We start from the raw sequence: 19,984 nt of genomic DNA, 5'->3' as shown, positions 1-19,984 counted from the left end.
GCGAACAACCTTCCCATATTTTGATATTTGATCTAACCGGTACACACTATACATTGCCGGAAACCCATTGCAATCTCATTCAATCATTTCATTCGTTTAACGAACTGTAACTGCAGGGGCATCTGTAAATAATTGCTAGACATATAATGAGGGAGTGTTTCTTTATATCCTTACAACAACGTTATGCTTCAATAAATCATACATTTGTGACTTATTAAATATAGTATCAGAAGAAAGGTTTGAGAGAAAATACTATTCATCTGAGTGTCGATTCGTATGGTGGGTGATGTATGCATATCAGTATTCTCGTATCTAGTCGATGTACCCGTCATCGTTCCCGAGAGTTCATGCGATTCCCTAAGTGTGTGTCTTTTGCTTATTATTTGTCTCTTTAATCCATTTATAAGATTTTAACCTCAATACTATACTATTATTTTTATACCAAACGTAACAATATGCCAAATACCTTTCTTTAATAAATTTTGCAAATCAATTCTGTCTTTGTTGAATGTGCTGTCATTTTTGACACATATTACCTCATTCCATGGTCTTGTCTTTAAACATATTTGTTTATCACCTAATGTTATTCATGTACAGTTGCTTTTAGGGGGTAATATGAGTGTCAACTTTGAACTAATCAGAGGTTTAAACGATGAAATGTTCTAAATTTGTGTCACGTTCGAGGAAATAAAGACTATGAATAACAATTGGGTGGCTCGAAAACTTAATAGTGTTTCTGAGCATGGAAATTTATCCTCCGGTAGTCTACTTCTTTGTTTGCTAGCACCCTTCTTGGCTTGTTAGTCTATATAAACATGTCTAATACAAATAATAATACAGTCCTATCTCATTATAATGTTTTGTCTGTCCTGAATAAATAGATATAATTTGGAATATTTAAATGCAATAAATTGAGGACAACATGAGGTTTCATAACCATATTGATTATACCTGCAGTAAGATTTCGTAATTAATATTTATTTCCTCTTGCTCACGTATCCGTTAAAACATTAAAATATTTGACATTATTTAAACATTCTTGATTAATTTTGTACATGTACAGAGAAATACTGGATTCTTAATAATTGAAATTATAATTACTCAAGCAAACTATTTTTGTTTTATTCACCGCTTTTAATTAATTTTACTTAATCTTTGTTTCAAAACTACAAAAAATACATTCTTACATCTTATAACGAACTCAACTTCAATCATTATCGGTACGTGTGTACTGTCCACACAATTATATCTTGTCCGATGATCTGTTCTGTTTGGTATGAATGAGAAGCTCACAGATTGATTATCGCCACTTGCTTTGATTGATTCATTGGTTTCTATCTTTAAAGCAGTAATATACAGTGGTGTGTCAGAGGAACAATTGATCATCATAATTGTACCCTCCTGTCCAACTATTGTATTTGTATCTGTTTGGTTAACGAACCATAATTCTGGAATAAGAGAACAGTATTTCGAACACCTAATCAACATAGTGTGTAGTTAATGTGTTGTCCTTCTAGAAACTATACCTCAGTACGAATACATCAAACAACGTATTTATTATTATAGGTTATGACGGGTTTTGGCAGAGAGAAACAAAACAAAACAAACTTTATAGTTTCATTCATTATAGACGTCTTTCGAATTCGTACACTTTCCGCCTATGTTTCACATTGCTCGTGTTAAAACGTTGCAGAAGAACCGATAGCTCAGTGAAATCATTTACACCACTCGACCGGTATACCTTATTCATAAAAAAACAACTCGAGATTGGTGTATATACTTTAGACGTGTTCTGATATAACTTAAACATACCGATTTCTAATGTACAAACGTGCGATATTATGACGTCTGCATTATGTCGTTGCATTGTGGTATTTACAAATCAATACTACAGGGAATTGTGTAATTAACTCGTATTGACATATTGATGTGATTAGGTAAAGAAAAAGAATTAATAGTTAAAATCTTAACTTTATTCGACAATTGATTTTTAGATTGCCCTTTCGATATGATTGTATCGGCAACATACCCGAAATTACCAGAGCTATGTGTTATATTAGTTGTTTGAAATAATACTATTGTTCAGACTGTCGTGTGTCCTTGTCTTTCAAAGTGTCTCTATAAGACAGTAACAATATTTCCATTTTTTTCTAATATTTCGTTATTCATACTTTGTACTTTTGTTGTAAGCAAATAATTTCGTTTTTTGTGCGCTTTTGGTCTAAACCGAAAGAAAATTAGTTTGTTTCAACTGCGTGCCTGAACTAAAGAACTGAAACATGCAATGAAAACATACGAGCTTTTGTTTTTGCCATTTTATATGGGCCTTTCTATTTTGAATTTTACTTGGAGGTCGGTATATTTGTTATTTTTTTCCTTTTGTTTATACAATAATGTACTTTGCGATTCTTAATTGAGGGAATTATATATGTTTCAGTATACTGTTTTATTGGGAGCTAGTGATACGCAATATACAAAATAAAAAATCTTATTTGAAATGCCGAGACTCATTTTCCCATCAAACACTTTTCTGTCAAATGAACCCTTCTCAAACGAAGACACACAGGTTTATTGATATATTCCTTACAGTATTATACATTTGTTTATGAACATGGATTTTAATTAAGATATATTATTTCATTAAATTACAGTCGCAATTAACCTTAACTGAAGTTATAACATAATATGTCTTTTATAACAAAAACAGCTCCTAAACTTACAACGGAAAACTTCAAATATAATTACATTTTTTTTTATAAAAGAAACAAGTAAGTAGTAATGGTAACTACTAGTAAATGTATCATTTCCTCTTAAATAGACAGCTAATTACTGGATACATGCAGTTTTACCCTATTATGATCAAAATATTGATAACATTCATAAGGGCATATGTCTTCAGGGGCAACATTATAAATGTAAATGACCAACTGTATGGTAAAGTTGCTGACTGTTCTTGAGTACTGTCGCATATAGTCAACTTCATATCTGTCATGATAAATAGACCCATTGGTTGTAAATTTGAGTTTTTTAGGCGTTCCTTTAATGGCACATTCAAGTCTAGTTGAATAAGGTGGACAAAAAGCATCTACAATTAAAAAAGAATAGACATATTTATGGAAACCTTATTCAATTAATTTCATATTTGGATCGTTTAAGATATGCAGGTATGCTTCGATCTTTGCACGAATCTTAATTGGATCTGAATTTTTATAAAACAATGTTTTTTTTTTCTGTAATAAGTATGATACACGACATGGATTATCAATTCATTATTACAAATATCACGTTACAAGAACCTCATTATGATAGTTTTCTATGAATGGGACTTTAGCAAAGATTGGTAATTTGTTTTCAAAATTCAATGATTAACCTGCCACAAACTGATGCTTCGATATCTAGATGTTCCTATCAAAAATCAATAAACATATGAATATTTCAAAGGATTACAAACATGTATTTCAAAATTTATAATATTAAAAAATTTGAGAAACAATGTAAATACCTCCATTGATATTAGACTTTATTGTTGACCTAAACTGAACTTTTTATAATACTGATTCTCTGTTATAGTAAATCAAAACCTTTTTACAAAAGGAAAACTAAAAAACCATCAAAAGAAATATCATCCTCGAAATATAAAAACTCTTCAGAAACAAAATCATAGAAATCTACTTTATTAGATTTTGTCATGTATTGACCATTGACCTTTGGGCGTTTCAATAACATTGAAACATAGGAGCTACGTTGCAAGGATCAATTTGTGATTCCAGCCAACAATTTCAAACAGTTTGCGTGTTTTTGTAACACCCACCTTTATAACTAATCAGATAAAAATAATGGTCGTAACGATTTACATACCTAATTCTTTTGCCAAATTAAATATGGTTAAATGCTGAGTTGCGTTGTACAATGAGTAAACTCCTGTGTCGCTTGTTGTGACATTCATCAACTGAATTTCTATAACTTCTGGATTTAATCGCAGAGAATATTCAGCTTTCCTGCTTATCGTAATATTTGTGTATCTTCCTTTCAAATTACAACCTAAACTTTTTACTTTAAATGTCAGATTCAACGTTGATCCTTTCACAGTGTAACTTGTGATATGGCAAACTGTAAGTATGGATTGGCCTGAAATAATTTTAACATATTAAAAATATGTATAATTTGTAATTGATTCATAGTGGGTATCCTGGTCGATGATTACTATTGTTATTTACATACTTATTTCAAATTTTTACCCCTCTAATACTGACTGATACGATAATCTGTTCTTGGTGTTGAGTTAGTATGCTTTCGTGTCCTCAAATGATTTATTGATTAGCACACATCGCTGTCAGAAAAAAGATTGGTCGGCTTATATACAGAAAAAACGTGCCTGAGGAAAATAAAGCGACCACATGTCGACTGTTAATTTTTACGCTGATACTTTAGAAATCCGGTTAACAAATGTTCGATTAGACTAAAGTTTTTTTTCAAGTTGCGTTACAATAGTTATCAATGGTATCAGGCTCATAATTTGATACGCCAGACGCGTGTTTTGTCTACATAATACTCATCAGTAATGTTCAGATCAAAATGGTTAGAAAACCAAACAAGTACAAAGTTGAAGAGCATTGATTACCCAAATTTCCAAAAAATTGTGTCTAATACGATTGAATATATCAAATAGACATCCAAAACTCATTAGTTCAAGAGAAACTGACAAAGTCATAGCAAAATCGTAAACCAACGAAAATAAAACAACATTCCCTAAAGCACTAACTCTAAAGACATATATAGACTGAGCAATACAAAGCTTACTCATGTTAATGTTATCGTGTGATTAAATCACATCATGCTCTTCATGTGGCACCCGTCGTATTACATATGGTAAGACTACATTCGTTAATAAATCATTGTAGTGAAGTCACAATATCATTAACAAATAATTGTTCTGAATATCCATATCAAATCTGCTGCTTGCTACCATTAATATTTCCCTGTTATAAAATAATGGTGAATGGGGTACACACATCTAAATAAGTAATGGAAATATAGTATAATTCAATAACACAATCAAGCATACCCAAAGACGATACCATTTAAATTCGAACGTGAACTTGATCATGGTGATAATAAAAGGATGGATATGAAGCTTTCTACTACATGTATGTTATTTGAGAATTGATTTATTTTTGTCTTAAATCAAGAAGACAAACGACTCTTACTTGCAACATTATATTGTTAGAGAAGATTAAATTCGAAGCTAACATTTGTCGCACGGTTTGTTTGCAGTTAATCATAAACCAGAAACAAAACAAACCCGTTGAATGGATCATTATCTAATGCAAACAAGACATTCTTTTGATTTGATCGATTGATGAATTTATTTATTAGTTGATGATAAATGTACACCGCCCAATGAGATCTTTTGTTAGATGGAAAAAGGGGAAAAATTAAGCAACAGTAGGTTATCGATGTTCTAATCTCATAAATCACATAAATCGATTAACAAGATACAAATAATTCTAACAGATTGAAATAACAAAGTTTAATATAATCTTGGGAAATCACTAAAGGAGAGATACTGAGTGCTCCAGCAGTGTAAGCGTCCGAATCTATGCATCGCCCTCAAATACAGATCCACACGCAATAAAAAAATATCGCAATCGGGAATAGGACAAATTTGGTAAAATTACAGATCATACGACAATGCTATAGAGGGACATACACGAAGCTGTAGCTATTATAATTTTTGTCAAACAATATACATTACACAAAATTGTATTCCATTTTAGAGCGGACAACCAGGTCTTGGTTGCAATAGTTTAAATTTGGTCACTTACTTATTCTACTTATAAAGCTTTAAAGAATGTATTGCTTAAGTGCACAACGAAAGGCATGTGTTTCCACTTTACTACATCAAATTATAAAATATACTATTTTATTATGCATCAGTTATTATTTTCTAAATAAAATAAGTACACAATATTTCAATATTTTTCAAATTGCAAGCATTGAACTATTTGACCGGTCAAAAGTTTCCAACTATTTGCCCTCGATAAAACTATTTGACCACACGTGTCATCAAATTTCTCGGAATTTCAAGTGCAGCTACGGGTTCGGATAACGGGATTTTAACAATTCATTCAGGACTACAAGAATTCGTCTAAATTATTAACGTCGATTCCCGAGGCGTTCGAGCACACAAAAAGTCGCACCAGACGTCAGAATCACGGCTGGATTTCAGTCCCCCTCATATTTCGCTGTCAGCACTATTTACAATTTTTCTGTATTTTTTCAACTTCAACAAACATGACAAAAGTAATGACAGATCAAATGAATTCGTTGAAATTATTGTTCTGCTGTTGAATTTATTCTGTTATTTTGAAGAAAAAATAAAGCTTCCAACTTAAAATTGACTGCTTGTTACTGACATATATAAAAAAGAAGATGTGGTATGATTGCCAATGAGACAAAATGACACAGAAATTAACAACTATAGGTCACCGTACGGCATATTTGCAATCGGATAATTGTCATCACTATGTGTCCGTTGTCTCTTAAAACATAAAAATAAATTTTGGTCAGTGGTGTCGTTCCGTCATAGGCATAACTTTGTGTCTGTTGTCTCTTTCGGTATAAAAAACACTTACTGACTGAATATTCGTGGAATAGTAATATTATTGTCCCATCGGATACAACTTTTGCACTCGGCTACGCCTCAGGGTAATACTTGCCATCTGGGGACAATAAACTTACTATTCCACTGATACCCAAGTATAAACTATGTTATACCTAATGTGATTGAGCGATGGTCAATATCCATAATTGTATCTTACCTTGTAAAAAAAAACCAAAGCAGACAAATTTTCTTCAACACCTAAAACAAAATATGCTGTTAGTTTTTTATCGTTGAAAAGAGATACCTTACGTTAATGGTAATAAAAACTCATTAATGAAATAATTTTTATATCATTAATGATAACACGTTATAACTGTATTAATTCAAATTAAATCTCTATATAGACAATATGTTGGAATATTTGGTTTCAATTATCACAGAAGTCATGAATTTTATAAATGAAATCCCGAAGTCATTTCGACTTTAAAGTAGAATCAAATACAGATGATGGTTGTTTATACTACAAAACGTGTCTATAAGAATTTAATCACCCTGACAGTAAATGTTTATTGTTTAATTTTTTTCCCCACCATAATCTAGGAGCTCGAAAATGCTGAAAATATAAATATTAGGTCCTGGCGTACGTTGTTACTCTCATTTTGGCTGCACTGCTACAATTTACTGGACGAATATTCAAAATGTGTTTAAACAATTTTTGTGTGTTAAAAAAGCCCAGTTGAGTATACAGTCAGGCAGTCTAGTAATTTATCCAAATAAGAAATTAAATAGTTATGTGCAGACAAGATTAGTGTATTTACGTCCCATATACTTAAAGAGACGTGAACGGGTATTCTATTTCTGACTCAGTATGGACTTTGGAATTATTTGTAACTTTGACCCCAAACACCTTTCCAATCAACGACCTCATGCTCTATGTATAAAGCAGATGCAATCAGGTGGATTACAAAACAAATCGCACTGTTAAACTATCTATATGAAGGATTTACCTTATATTTAAATGATGCAATTGTATAAAAAAACTTAAGTATCATCTCTCTATCAAAGCTATCGTAAGGCATATTTTTGCTGTACTGTTGAAGTCTTTTTGTTTTCGGATGGTATGCCTACCCAGCTCTTTGACTAGAGTGCACCTGATAAAATGTATTCCAGAAACACATTACGCACAAAAATTGGCAAAGAACGTTTTTAATAACACTACTTCACTATAAATTTTAGGCTTTTTCGCAAGACAAATATGAAGTCAACAAGTGAAATATAACAACATAAGATGACAACTGGCTAATTCTCCATATTTTGTATAATTGTTTAAATGTTCCATATATTTGAAAAAGACAATGATATAGCAGGTATTCATCTATTCTGTTAATTTACGATTTTCAATGTTGAGTTTACACCCCAAAAAAAGTTCCTCAAAAAAAAAAAATTTGGGAATCTCCATATTAACCTCCAAGTATTAAAAACAATGTTTGAAAAAAAGAACACAAGAAAGCCGTATTACAATAAACAATATAAAATGAACCGTCTTACTCAATAATATCTGCTCAATAGTTAATCGAATCGTCATTATAACATAAACGGTACAAATTTTTTCTGTACCAGATGCGCAATTCGACAATCAATATATTTTCGGTGATGCTCGAGACCAAAATATTTAAAAATCCAAAGCTTATTAAAAGGATGGAGAGCTAGAAACTAAAAAGCACAAAACGCATCAAAAGTGTCAATATATTATTTATCAGATTCAGTTATTTGCCATGGTAAAATTACTTTTTGTATCTGTTTCTAATCTGATTGAATGTTTTTCAACATGTTAAATAATGATCATCATCCTGCTTTTCTTTTCTTTTTTCATAAATCATATAAATAAAATGATCAGTATGGTTTAATTACTCTATATGACATCAAAAGTGAAATATAAAAAATACCGCACTTCAAGGAAAATTTCAAAACGAACAGCCCCCTAACAAAATGAAAAATAAAATTGTCACACACATTAAAAGAATGTAAAACAACTGTCATATTCCTGACTTGGTACAGGCATTTCCTTATGTAAAAAAATGTGGATTAAAGCTGGTTTTATAGATAGCTAAAACTCTCAGTAGTATGACAGTCGCATTGTATAATTATATTATATATCAAGAAAACAATAGAAAGTGTAAACGGGTAGTCCTGGGTATGGTAGATAACTCAAATGTATTGAAAGTCATGTAAAAAGTAAAGTCACAAAAATACTGTACTCCAAGGAAAATTCAAAACGGAAAGTCCCTAATCAAATTGCAAAATCAAAAGCTCAAACACATCAAACAAATGGACAACAACTGTCATATTCCTGACTTGATACAGGCTTGTAAGCGTTTTTACCTAACCGTTATTGAAATTATAGTAAATCCGAATGTATACTGGTTACATTTAGTTATAAGAATGGTACAGCGTGTTCTTAGTCAATTTTACAAGTTTATGAATTACATTTTTTAAAGATTTCAAAATTTAAATCTGAAAACATAGAAATGTATCATTCATATATAAAAGAGGGTCGAAAGATACCAGAGGGACAGTCAAACTCATAGATCAAAAATAAACTGACAACGCCATCGCTAAAAAAGAAAAAGACAAACAGACAAATAATAGAACACAACACACAACATAGAAAACTAAAGACTAAGCAACATAAAATTCTCCCAAAGGCTATATACTTAGGAAAAAAACTTATTGTTGATTTTTGGAATGACTCTTGGCCTCTTTCAGATAAGATATTGGAAGGTTTTAGAAAATTCATTTGAAAAGTGGATTGAGGAATGAAATTATACTGTTTCAGTGGTTGAAGATGGTATCTACTTTTTCCCTAAGCAATGCAAAGAGAGACTGTAGAAGGTTTATCAAAGTTCGACCTGAAACCATAAATTTATTACATTTTTAAAATTCTAGACGAATAGTTACCAGAACTAGATATATAGTTAAATGACAGGCGTTCAAAATGTGAAAAGAAAATAACCATTTAAAAAGCTCACCATTTTACACGGCTGTTTTCTATATGATATTTCATATTTCCTTGTTTTTTTATTGTTCAACAATCATAGGTCACATTCGTTCAATGTTTCCGTTATCTATCTATAATTATAGTTTCCTTTATTAGAAAACAAAAACACATTATATATTCTGCAAAAACAAAATAATTTTGAAATAATGTTATTAGATTTTTCGATAACTAAGCTGTTAAAATTAATGTCAATCTTTAATTCATATCAACCCTTGTTAAGAGAGGGGACCAGTCAGTGTACATAGTAATTTGATACTCGTCATATAATAGCACGTAATAATAATTCAATGCGTCAGTTATTACGTAAGTTACTGGTTTAACAGCTGATTGGTATATTGTAAAGAGAATGTATGTTTAGGATACATATGTATGAACAAACAATGTATAAAAATCAAAATATGTGGTAGTATTGCCAATGAAACAGGAACCAAATAACGTACAATTTGCAACTATATGTCACCATACGGCCTGCAATAATGAGCAAAATCCATGGCACAAACCAAGAGGTAAACGACCCCGAAATGAGAAAATTATTACTATTCAAAGCAGGAATTATTTGCCATACAATTTAATTTATTATTTTGATATTCAATTTCGTTTTCAGAACCCTTCATATATTCATGGTGATAAACCATTACCATACATGCGTTAACACAATCATCCTACTTAATGTGGATGTTATACCTGGATTGTTTCACAGCGATATCCGGCCTTCGTTTAATTCTGTTTTAGTAAATTTGATGTTTTCAGTGCCATTAACCTTCTGGTTTCTATTCATGTGTTTCTTACGCTATATATTGATTTCATAAATGTAATAAGAGTGATAAACGAAAACAAGTTCCAACTGCGAAAAAACATAAAATTACTTGACATGCAATGTTATTACGGACTTTTAATTCATCTAGCTTCAATTGTAATACAGTATTATTATTGAATCAATCTCAAATGTTTCATTCAGCATGTTCAGACAGTAAAACATTATACATTACCAAGACACATTCATCACAGTTTCAAAGACATTATATATTAGGCTATTGCGGACATAATTATATTTGAACTAAAATTAAAAAGAAGAATGAATGGTGTTAAATGTTACTTTCCTTTTTCACATGGGAATACATAGAAAGGAAACGGACACTTTGTTTATCCAATTGTTTTCCTTATTTCAATAATACAATGTAAACCTTTTTACTAGTTCACACTTGATTTTAATGTCCTTTGTTCTCTCTTTATTAACAGTTTGTTTTTGTTTGGACCAGAGTCCATCATAATATTTTTTATAAAAATATACATTTACAGGAAATCCGAAAAAGTTATGGTAATATCAAAATTGAATGTGAAAATAAAATATCCGGTATAAATATTACTTATTGATAATATAAATACTGCTTATTTCTATAGAACACGAAACTGTTGATTGTAACAAACACGTGCCCAAGACTTTTGTCTTCACTTTGGTAATCTCATAAAGCCTTAATCGGAATGACATTGTGTGAACAAATTCATGACATACTTAAATTTCATGAAATCTTCTGTACGTGTGTTTTCACCTTTAAGATTTTTTGTGATGTGTGTTCAGAATAAGGAAACCCCTGTTGAGAGTTCTTAAAATGACTAGTGATTTCGCACATGCTTTCTAAAAATAATCAATTGTGTGTACAGGAAAGATTTTACACTACAAAATATAGTTCAGTTTAAACCAAACACACTGCCAAGGATGCGGAGCAAAATTTATTTCATTTTGATAAGACATTGAGTTAAATTGAAAACAATTTTATCTGATGATGTACTTGTTAATGAAAAATGGCCAAATATGGTTAATCATGGGATTGCAGTTGTCAATTTATGATTGAACTTATAAATTATAATCTTTTTGTGTCTTTCGGAAGATGTAAGCAATAACACGAACGATCATATTTGTGTTACATTGCGAATATGAAGATCAGGTAATGCACGATATCACCGTTCGCGCAGATATAGAGGTTTCCACTTTAAGCCAAGGATTTTCTTTTAAGATACTGTATATAATATTAGTATTTAGTATATTTTGTACATTTTTGCTGGAGTTTTCCTGCAGGTTATAATGAATAAATAAACAAATCAAATGAATGATGCAACAATGTCCTAGGTAAGACAGCTAGTGACAAAACGTAGTAAATTAACTTCCTACTTAAATAAGATTTTTTTTACAGGAAATAAAAACAAATTAAATCATTTTTAAGTGTGACATTGTGTACACTTATTTAATCGCAAATTGTTTTTTAATTTCAGGATAGTAAAATATTATGATTAATTAGATTTACAATTGTCATCTGAATCAACATAATACATTGTACTGCAGACGGTACACAATCAAACATCTATTTTTTCCAAATTGTCAATATATGATCAATTATTATTGTGGAAAAAAGGAAGTCGGTGATTACCTAATGAGACTGGAAGGTTGACCAACAAATCAAGAAATGATAGGTTGTGTCATTTTTTGCGAATCAAGGGATATCAGTAATGATTAAACATGTTAAAACACCATGCATGCATATATATCATTTAGGCGGAATTATTCCAAAGCGTAAGTAAAGCATCCTCTTAAAATGTTATAGTTGTATAATCGATTTGAGTTTCATAGTGTGGTGTGATTGTGAGGTCAGAGCGTCTACTATTGTTGGATGCAAGATTGATGAGTTTATTTTTAGGTTATAATATACCTTGTTGTTTTGGGAGTTATCTTCTTGATATTGTTTGTTACTATTATAGTGTGTGTTGCATTGACGCATACAGAAATACGTAATACGTGGATCCAACTGTTGACTACTGACATACACTTGTGTAATGGAAGAACTAGCCACAGCTGTGCTATATTGTTCATATTGGCTTCTTTGTTGCAAACAGAACAACTGTGTATCCCATTTTTAGACGCAGAAGATGTTTGATCGGTCTTCCCAATTTCTAAAGTTATTTAATTGCAGTTTGAGGCTTTGATTTGTCTGAGACGAATGGCATGTTCACTCGTGAATTACATCATTAAAAATTCGGCTAAGCATAGTTTAACATTTTAACGTACTAGATATGCATGTTTCATTTGTCACTGAATGTTAAACACCTTTTCATCAAATTCCGTTTTTTAGTCATTTTTATAAATTTCCTGTTTAAAAAATTTTGATTTTTTCGAAATACTAAGGATTTTTTTATCCCAGGCATAGATTACCTTAACCGTATTTGGCATAACGTTTTGGAATGTTTGGTCCTCAATGCTCTTCAACTTTGCTTTTTAACTATTTTGAAATGAGCGTCACTGATGAGTCTTATGCAGACGAAACGCGCGTCAGGCGTAATAAATTATAAACCTGGTACCTTTGATAACTATTTATATAGAGGCGAATTATTTTTTAAATTAATAAATTGATACAATTGTTGTATTACCATTGATTTGTTTTTGAAAAATGTTGATCAACACGCCGATCATTTATCTTAAATTGAAAAAAAAACAAAAAAAAAAAAACGATTTTATGGGTCCAATACAATGATTCGTCAAAATTTTATCAGTTTAAAATCCTTTCAAAGGGAATGAAGTGCATACATGCCAATAGCAACGTGATATTTATTGTAACGATCTTCAGAGGTAAGTTTTTTTATAATGTGTTTATTCTCTTGAGAAAAATTATTTATTTACAAGTATTCACTCACTCTATGTATCATTGACATTGATGCGAAAAGATATAGTTTTGGTTTTATTAAAGTACAAATTAATTGGGTTAATTTAAAAACAACAAGATTGCAATGTATTCACGTCGACTATAGTTTCACAACAATGGCGGCGTCTGCATGACATTTACTGCTGGTGGACGTTTCGTCCCCGAGGGTATCATCAGCCCAGTAGTCAGCACTTCGGTGTTGACATGAATATCACTTATGTGGTCATTTTATAAATTTCCTGTTTACAAAAGTATGAATTTTTCGAAATCCTAATTGTTTTCTTATCCCAGGCATAGATTACCTTAGCCGTATTTGGCACAACATTTTGGAATTTTGGGTCTTCAATGCTCTTCAACTTTGTATTTGTTTGGCTTAATAACTTTTTTCATCTGAGCGTCACTGATGAGTCTTATATAGACGAAACGCTCGTCTGGCGTATTAAACTATAATCATGGTACCTTTGATAACTAAATTCATAAAAAAGGATGAAAATAATTTATTTAAAAATAATTCTGATAATGTATACCAATGCTTATTTATATAGAAATCAAATTATAAAAGAATTCTTTCTTTTCCTGTACAATTTGTTTTAAGAATTTTACAAGATATGGAATTCATTTTAAAGTTGCTGTAGGAAATTTGTTTTCAACGCAAATCAACCCATATCATGATTTTAACTTTTTTTAACAACATAAACGGAATTGAATTTAAGGTATTGCTGACTGGGTAAGGAATAAAAAGGGGTGTAGATACTAAGTAATAAAATGTAGGAAGGAGTCAATATTTTTAAGCTTCATGATACAAAATGTATATGAAAAGGTCGTGATATCACGGTGAAATATATAACCAGGTTGCAGATGTTTTTTTTTCTTTTTTCCACAGATTACATTCACGTCGTAGATTCATTATATGTCAAATGTATTTATCATTACAGTAATTAGCGTAATCATGAAACCTATAGGAACATTTTTGTTGTAAAAAATCAAATGATAGTGTATGTTTTTTTCTAAATTCAAAATATGTGAAAAGGGTATGACACTAGATATCTCAGCTGTTGATCCCTACCATGCCGCCGTCCCACTCTTGCCTTGAGTGAATGCCAGAATTAACATTTTATTTTTTTTTTATGCAAAAACAAAACTGTGACTATCAGTTGAGACTTCAAATCAACAGATGTGTTGATAGAAAGTTCGGTAGATTATGATTAGAGAGAAATCTAGTTTCAACAGATCGCCTCTCTTGCAAAACACAGAACAATGAATCTAGTTATAGTTTCATATTAGACACATTTCTTTCCGTATAACTCTCAACAGGAGAACAACTTACAGTAAAATTAGTATTGATAAATGCCACACTAATGTTATGTGGAATTGCTGTCTATGAAGAGGCAGACTGCAACACTGAATATTTTAATGAAAATGTCTTAAATAAATATTAAATATTTTGATCAGTACTTCAAGTTGATTAAGAATTTTTTACTTTAACTTTTATTTTAAAAGAAAGTTCATGTATTCGTGTTTTAATGTAAAACCTTATCATGCCAGTATATAAATCTTTTTTTCAAATTCTAAAGTATCGTATGACGATAATTTATTAATACTTTAAAATTCTATTTGCCCGAATGAATGTTTGATTTGTTTTTAAATACTGAGAAAGAATGTGTTCACCGTTCTTAATTCAATAAAAGTTATATAACTGTACACTACCCTGATTTTTTTTTATTAATTTCTATTTCGATTATAATTTCATTGAAAGTCAAGTAATTAACTACAAATAGCTATTACGTTTCACGTATGCGTCTAACTAAAACTCTTTTTACGGTTTATTACAAAAATATTCATTCAGCCTGGCTTACATCTTTTCCAAAGTATTTGCGCACCATTTAGCAACGCCCAGAAAGTTCTCCAAACTTGATCGTATATGTGTATATGTTGTGTAAAGTTGTTATTTTGTACAGGTTTTTTGTACAAGAAATCACTATTTTGACACAAATTTATCTTAAATAATTATCCAGTTCGATGTTTTACTCACAATTTTTTCAACCTAACATTAAGCATTGTCCTCTATGTTACAAAAATACAAATAAGGGCCCCTGATATATTGGTTTAGATTATGTTTTTATTTTTTGACTAAAACATGTTAAACCAAATCCTATGTCCACAAACTATCCTTTGGTGTTTTTACATAAAGTTTATGTCAGTACTACTAGTATGTGTAAGACTGTATATGTAGTTGTGGAAATAAAACAGTGATAAGCTTGAGTAAAGACACTATGCTTATTTTATCTAATAATGTAAAAGAGGGACGAAAGATACCAGAGGGACAGTCAAACTCATAGATTCAAAATAAACTGACAACGCCATGGTAAAGATATTCACAAAATGCTGATAACATGTACAGAACAACAAAATTTGTACACAACATATATATTCCGTCGATATAACTTTAAAAAACCTAATAAGTTTGAAGTGAGGACGTTACAAATCGTCTTAATCTAAACAAATTTATTTGTAGTGGATTGGGAAACAAGTTATTACTACTTATATCATCCACTTTCCACTTTGTAGGTGCAAGTGCTGCCTTGTAGCGACATAAGCCTGCACTTTTCGAAATCTACAAGGGTGTCTTTTACGTGCAAGAGCTATTGCTATCTCTTAACACGGGTCAGCCATTTATCGTCCCCTTCCGACGGACTAGTCATTTCTCAAGACCATATTCGCTAATGGTGTCAATGGATAGGCAAAAATTCAGTCCCGGAAATTTTCTTCCCGGAACGGGGATTGAACCAGGAACCTTCGTGTTAGTAGTCCGAAGCACTTACCACTTAACCACTGCTCTCCTAATCGTCTCAGCACTCCTGTTGTTAAACGAGTAGTTATAATTCATATGTTTGTCTCCTTATCGTGATGTTACCACATCCATTCGGACGTTGTGTATATAACGTAAACAAAAACGTTATGTTTTATAATTCTTTGTGTAATAATTCGTTTCGTTTTTTTTATTATAATTTTTTTATGGTTTCAGCAAATGTGAAATTTTGAAATTGTTTTCATAACAAAGGATAGTCAAGACTGTTGCCAATATTGAGAACACTTACTAAGAAACCATAAAGAAAAAATACTTATAATTTCAAGAGCAACACGAATTTGTTCTATACAAAACGAGGAGTGATCTTATGTTCTCCAATGTTGCTCATCGGATTTTAAACATATTTTTAGGTTAATTCAGTGATGTTCCATTAGAGGAAATGAAAACGGGATTGTGGTTTCTATAATTGTGAAACAAATATTCGATAACGGTCAATCAACTCGAAATGACGTCCGTAATATTTATCAAAAGATTACTGTTACTTCACTACTTGGAACTCTTTTCTTAACAGCTGCCTAGGATTAGAACCATTTTTTGATCATAGAAATCATGATAGAAAATACAAATATATACTTCATATGCATGCGCCGTTAAAGTGTTACTGTATATATATGGAACGTTCATCTCTTTTAATTGTCGTTTAGATTTGTTTTTAACCGTTCATATTGTCATTGTCTGCATTTAGGTCAATATATTATATAGTCTTATTTGTTTATTTGTTGTTTCTTGTATTTAAGTTCGACGGGATAGATGCGTTCCACATAGTTATGCATTTTACTTTAAACATATTTTATTTCTAAAATCATGTACATGACAAATACATATACATACAGTAAAACATTAATACAAAGGGATTCGGAAACAAGATTTCCATTATATTAATCCGTCTCCCTGATATTAATCCGTCTCTCCTATATTTCATCCTATCACATCATATCAAAGACATTTGTTTTTATGACACATATATGTAAAGCAATAGTATATATATGTATTCAAAATGAAAGCAATTTTAATAGTCATTCTCTACTCAAGTCAAATCATTACCAGACATGTCATTTGATAAATGATTGAATTGCTATACATTGTTTAACGTGTGTAAGCGTTCACCAACTTAAATCTTATAAAATAGATGAAGGATACATTTTGTTTGAAACGGATGATATTTAAATCTTTACTCTTTAAAAGAGGATTGCCAAAAGCAAGAGGCTACGTGTGGGTCTCCTAAAATCTCTATGATAATAGAATTATGGGGTAGAACTTTCACACAGAATTGATCCGAGGACGGAGAGGCGCTTCAAAGTGAGGTTAATAAATATAGTCAAATTACCTTTCTTTGATTGAATAAAGTATATATAGCTTATAAAACAAAAGATGTCGTGATTTTTTACCTGTACTGTAGATTATTTACAGTACATCAAATCCATCACCCGTTTTAATCATCAAAAAGTTCTCAACGAATATGGTCAAATTTGTTTTCGAAAACACCTTAAATGTTTACTTATAATTTAATCCCGTTTGTTGTAATCAAAGTTCTTTCTCCTCTATGAATATTAGTTATTCATCAAGTCGTTTATTCAAAATAGTTACATCGATGACCACTCATTGTAATATTTTATCTATAAGTGTTTGTAGACTGAACTCCGAATTTCATTGTTGTATGATTCTTTATCTTTAGTTATGTTTTTACATTTCTTTTTCGTGTACTACATGTAATAGTCATTACATGCTTTGACCTATTGGTGGCTTTGGGCTGTCTTCTGCATTTAGGTCGGGCTGTTGTCTCTTTGACATATTACCCATTTCAATTCTCAATTTTATATATGTCTAATTTTTGCAACACAGTACTTTACACGGTTACTAAGAAGGGTAACTGTTGGGTAAATGAATACAATTTTAATAATAAATAATGTTGAAAGATTTTACAACCGCATCAATATAAGTGAATGAGGTATTTACTTTTTGAGTGTTTTTGATTTTCTGACAATATTGAGTAATCATTCCATCCTTCTTAAAACATGTAAAATTACAAACTAGAATATAGTGGTACTCATCTAAATTAAATAACACATATTTCAAAACATTTAGTTTCTTTGTTTTGTATTACGATATATTAGAATAAACATTTTAGATACCTTTCGTTCTTCAATCGGTTCATGAGTTGTTACTCCATATATTTGTGTATAGATATAAAAGGATGTGGAATGAGTGCTAATATGAAAACTTTGGATCCAAGTCACAAGTTTGTAAAAGTAAACCATTATAGGTCAAAGAACGGTCTTCAACACGGAGCTTGGATCACACGGAACAGCAAGCCATAAAGGTCCGCAAAAATGACTAGTGTCAAACCATTCAAACAGGAAAACCAACGGTCTAATCTATATAAAAAATCGAGAAACGAGAAACACTTCTGAACCACATCAACAAACGAAATTTCTACTAGTCGACACTTGAATATGAATATCCATATTTTAACAATTATTTATATAGTAAATCGTCCTTGTTAACTATAGATAATACATTTTAGAGATGGTTGTTATACATTAGAAATATCTTGCAAAAGCGACAGTTTACCTTTTTAATAAAACAGATTCATTTAAAATTCATTCCTTTAAATCTTAAGGTAAAAAGAATAAAATGGTTTTATCAAACATATCTAACCGACATTCAATTATCACTGGAAAATATTAGTGTTTAAAGATGACTTTATAACGATATCAGTATGAGTTGAAATAAGAAGATGTGGTATGAATGCCAATGAGATAACTCATCATCCTAGTCCCAATGTATAAAATGTAAACAATTATACGTTAAGGTACGGCTTTAAAAACGGAGCGTTGGCTCACAACGAAAAGCAAGTAATATCAAGGCTTATAAACGCAAAATTAAAATCTTGTATCCATATTTCGTGTTATCATTTTGCAGGTTTTGTTTTTAATATTTTGAGACGTGTGAAAAGGTTCGATATGGGAATGAATAAAGTTTCGTGCTGAAGTGGTGCATTTTCAAGTGATTTTGTATGGCAGATAAAATGCCATGTAGGGATATACAATGAAGAGAAGATGAACCATAATGACATATGAACATTACTGCGTCTACGCCAGGGACAATATCATTTTTTAAGTTGTTAATCAGGTTGATGTCTGATCTATGGCTGCAGATTGGATTACTTTTTATCAAATGTTCCGGAAGGGAAGTAGTTGATGCTCCACTAGTGTCTCCAATCATATTACTCTTTTTTCAAGTAAAAATGCTTTCATAAGTTGCATTTGATAACTTAACAATCGATGGAACGTGCTTGCTGTCATGACAAGCGGTACATATTAAAGTCATCCAAGACAGATATTCCATAACTGTTATAAATTTTAGAAGGGATGAATTAGTGATACAATATTATCAATGGAATCAGTATCACTCTTTCAAAGACAGTGTGATAAGAATTGAGCCTTGCAATATAGTATCAATATGCAGGAGCTTTTGGAAGAATTTTACCACACTGAGCAATTGCAAGTTCATAATAAAAAATCATACCTTGTGCAATGTTGTTTCGTAAGGTAAAATTCTCAACTGACAGTTTATCAGAATTATCATACCGCGTTGACTTTTTTAAACATTGATTGTACTGCTGATTTGGTGAATCTATTAAAGAAGTTTGAGGAAAAAAGACACGTATTCAGGATGAATACCTTTGGAAATGTCTCATAATCTTTCGGTTTTCTTAAGTAAAGACCACTTTCAAATGTTTTTATTTCACAGACATTTTA

This window comes from Mytilus californianus, unplaced genomic scaffold (assembly GCF_021869535.1).
Source record: "Mytilus californianus isolate M0D057914Y unplaced genomic scaffold, xbMytCali1.0.p SCAF_12, whole genome shotgun sequence".
Classification (NCBI taxonomy): domain Eukaryota; kingdom Metazoa; phylum Mollusca; class Bivalvia; order Mytilida; family Mytilidae; genus Mytilus; species Mytilus californianus.
This window is presented reverse-complemented; position numbering follows the sequence as displayed.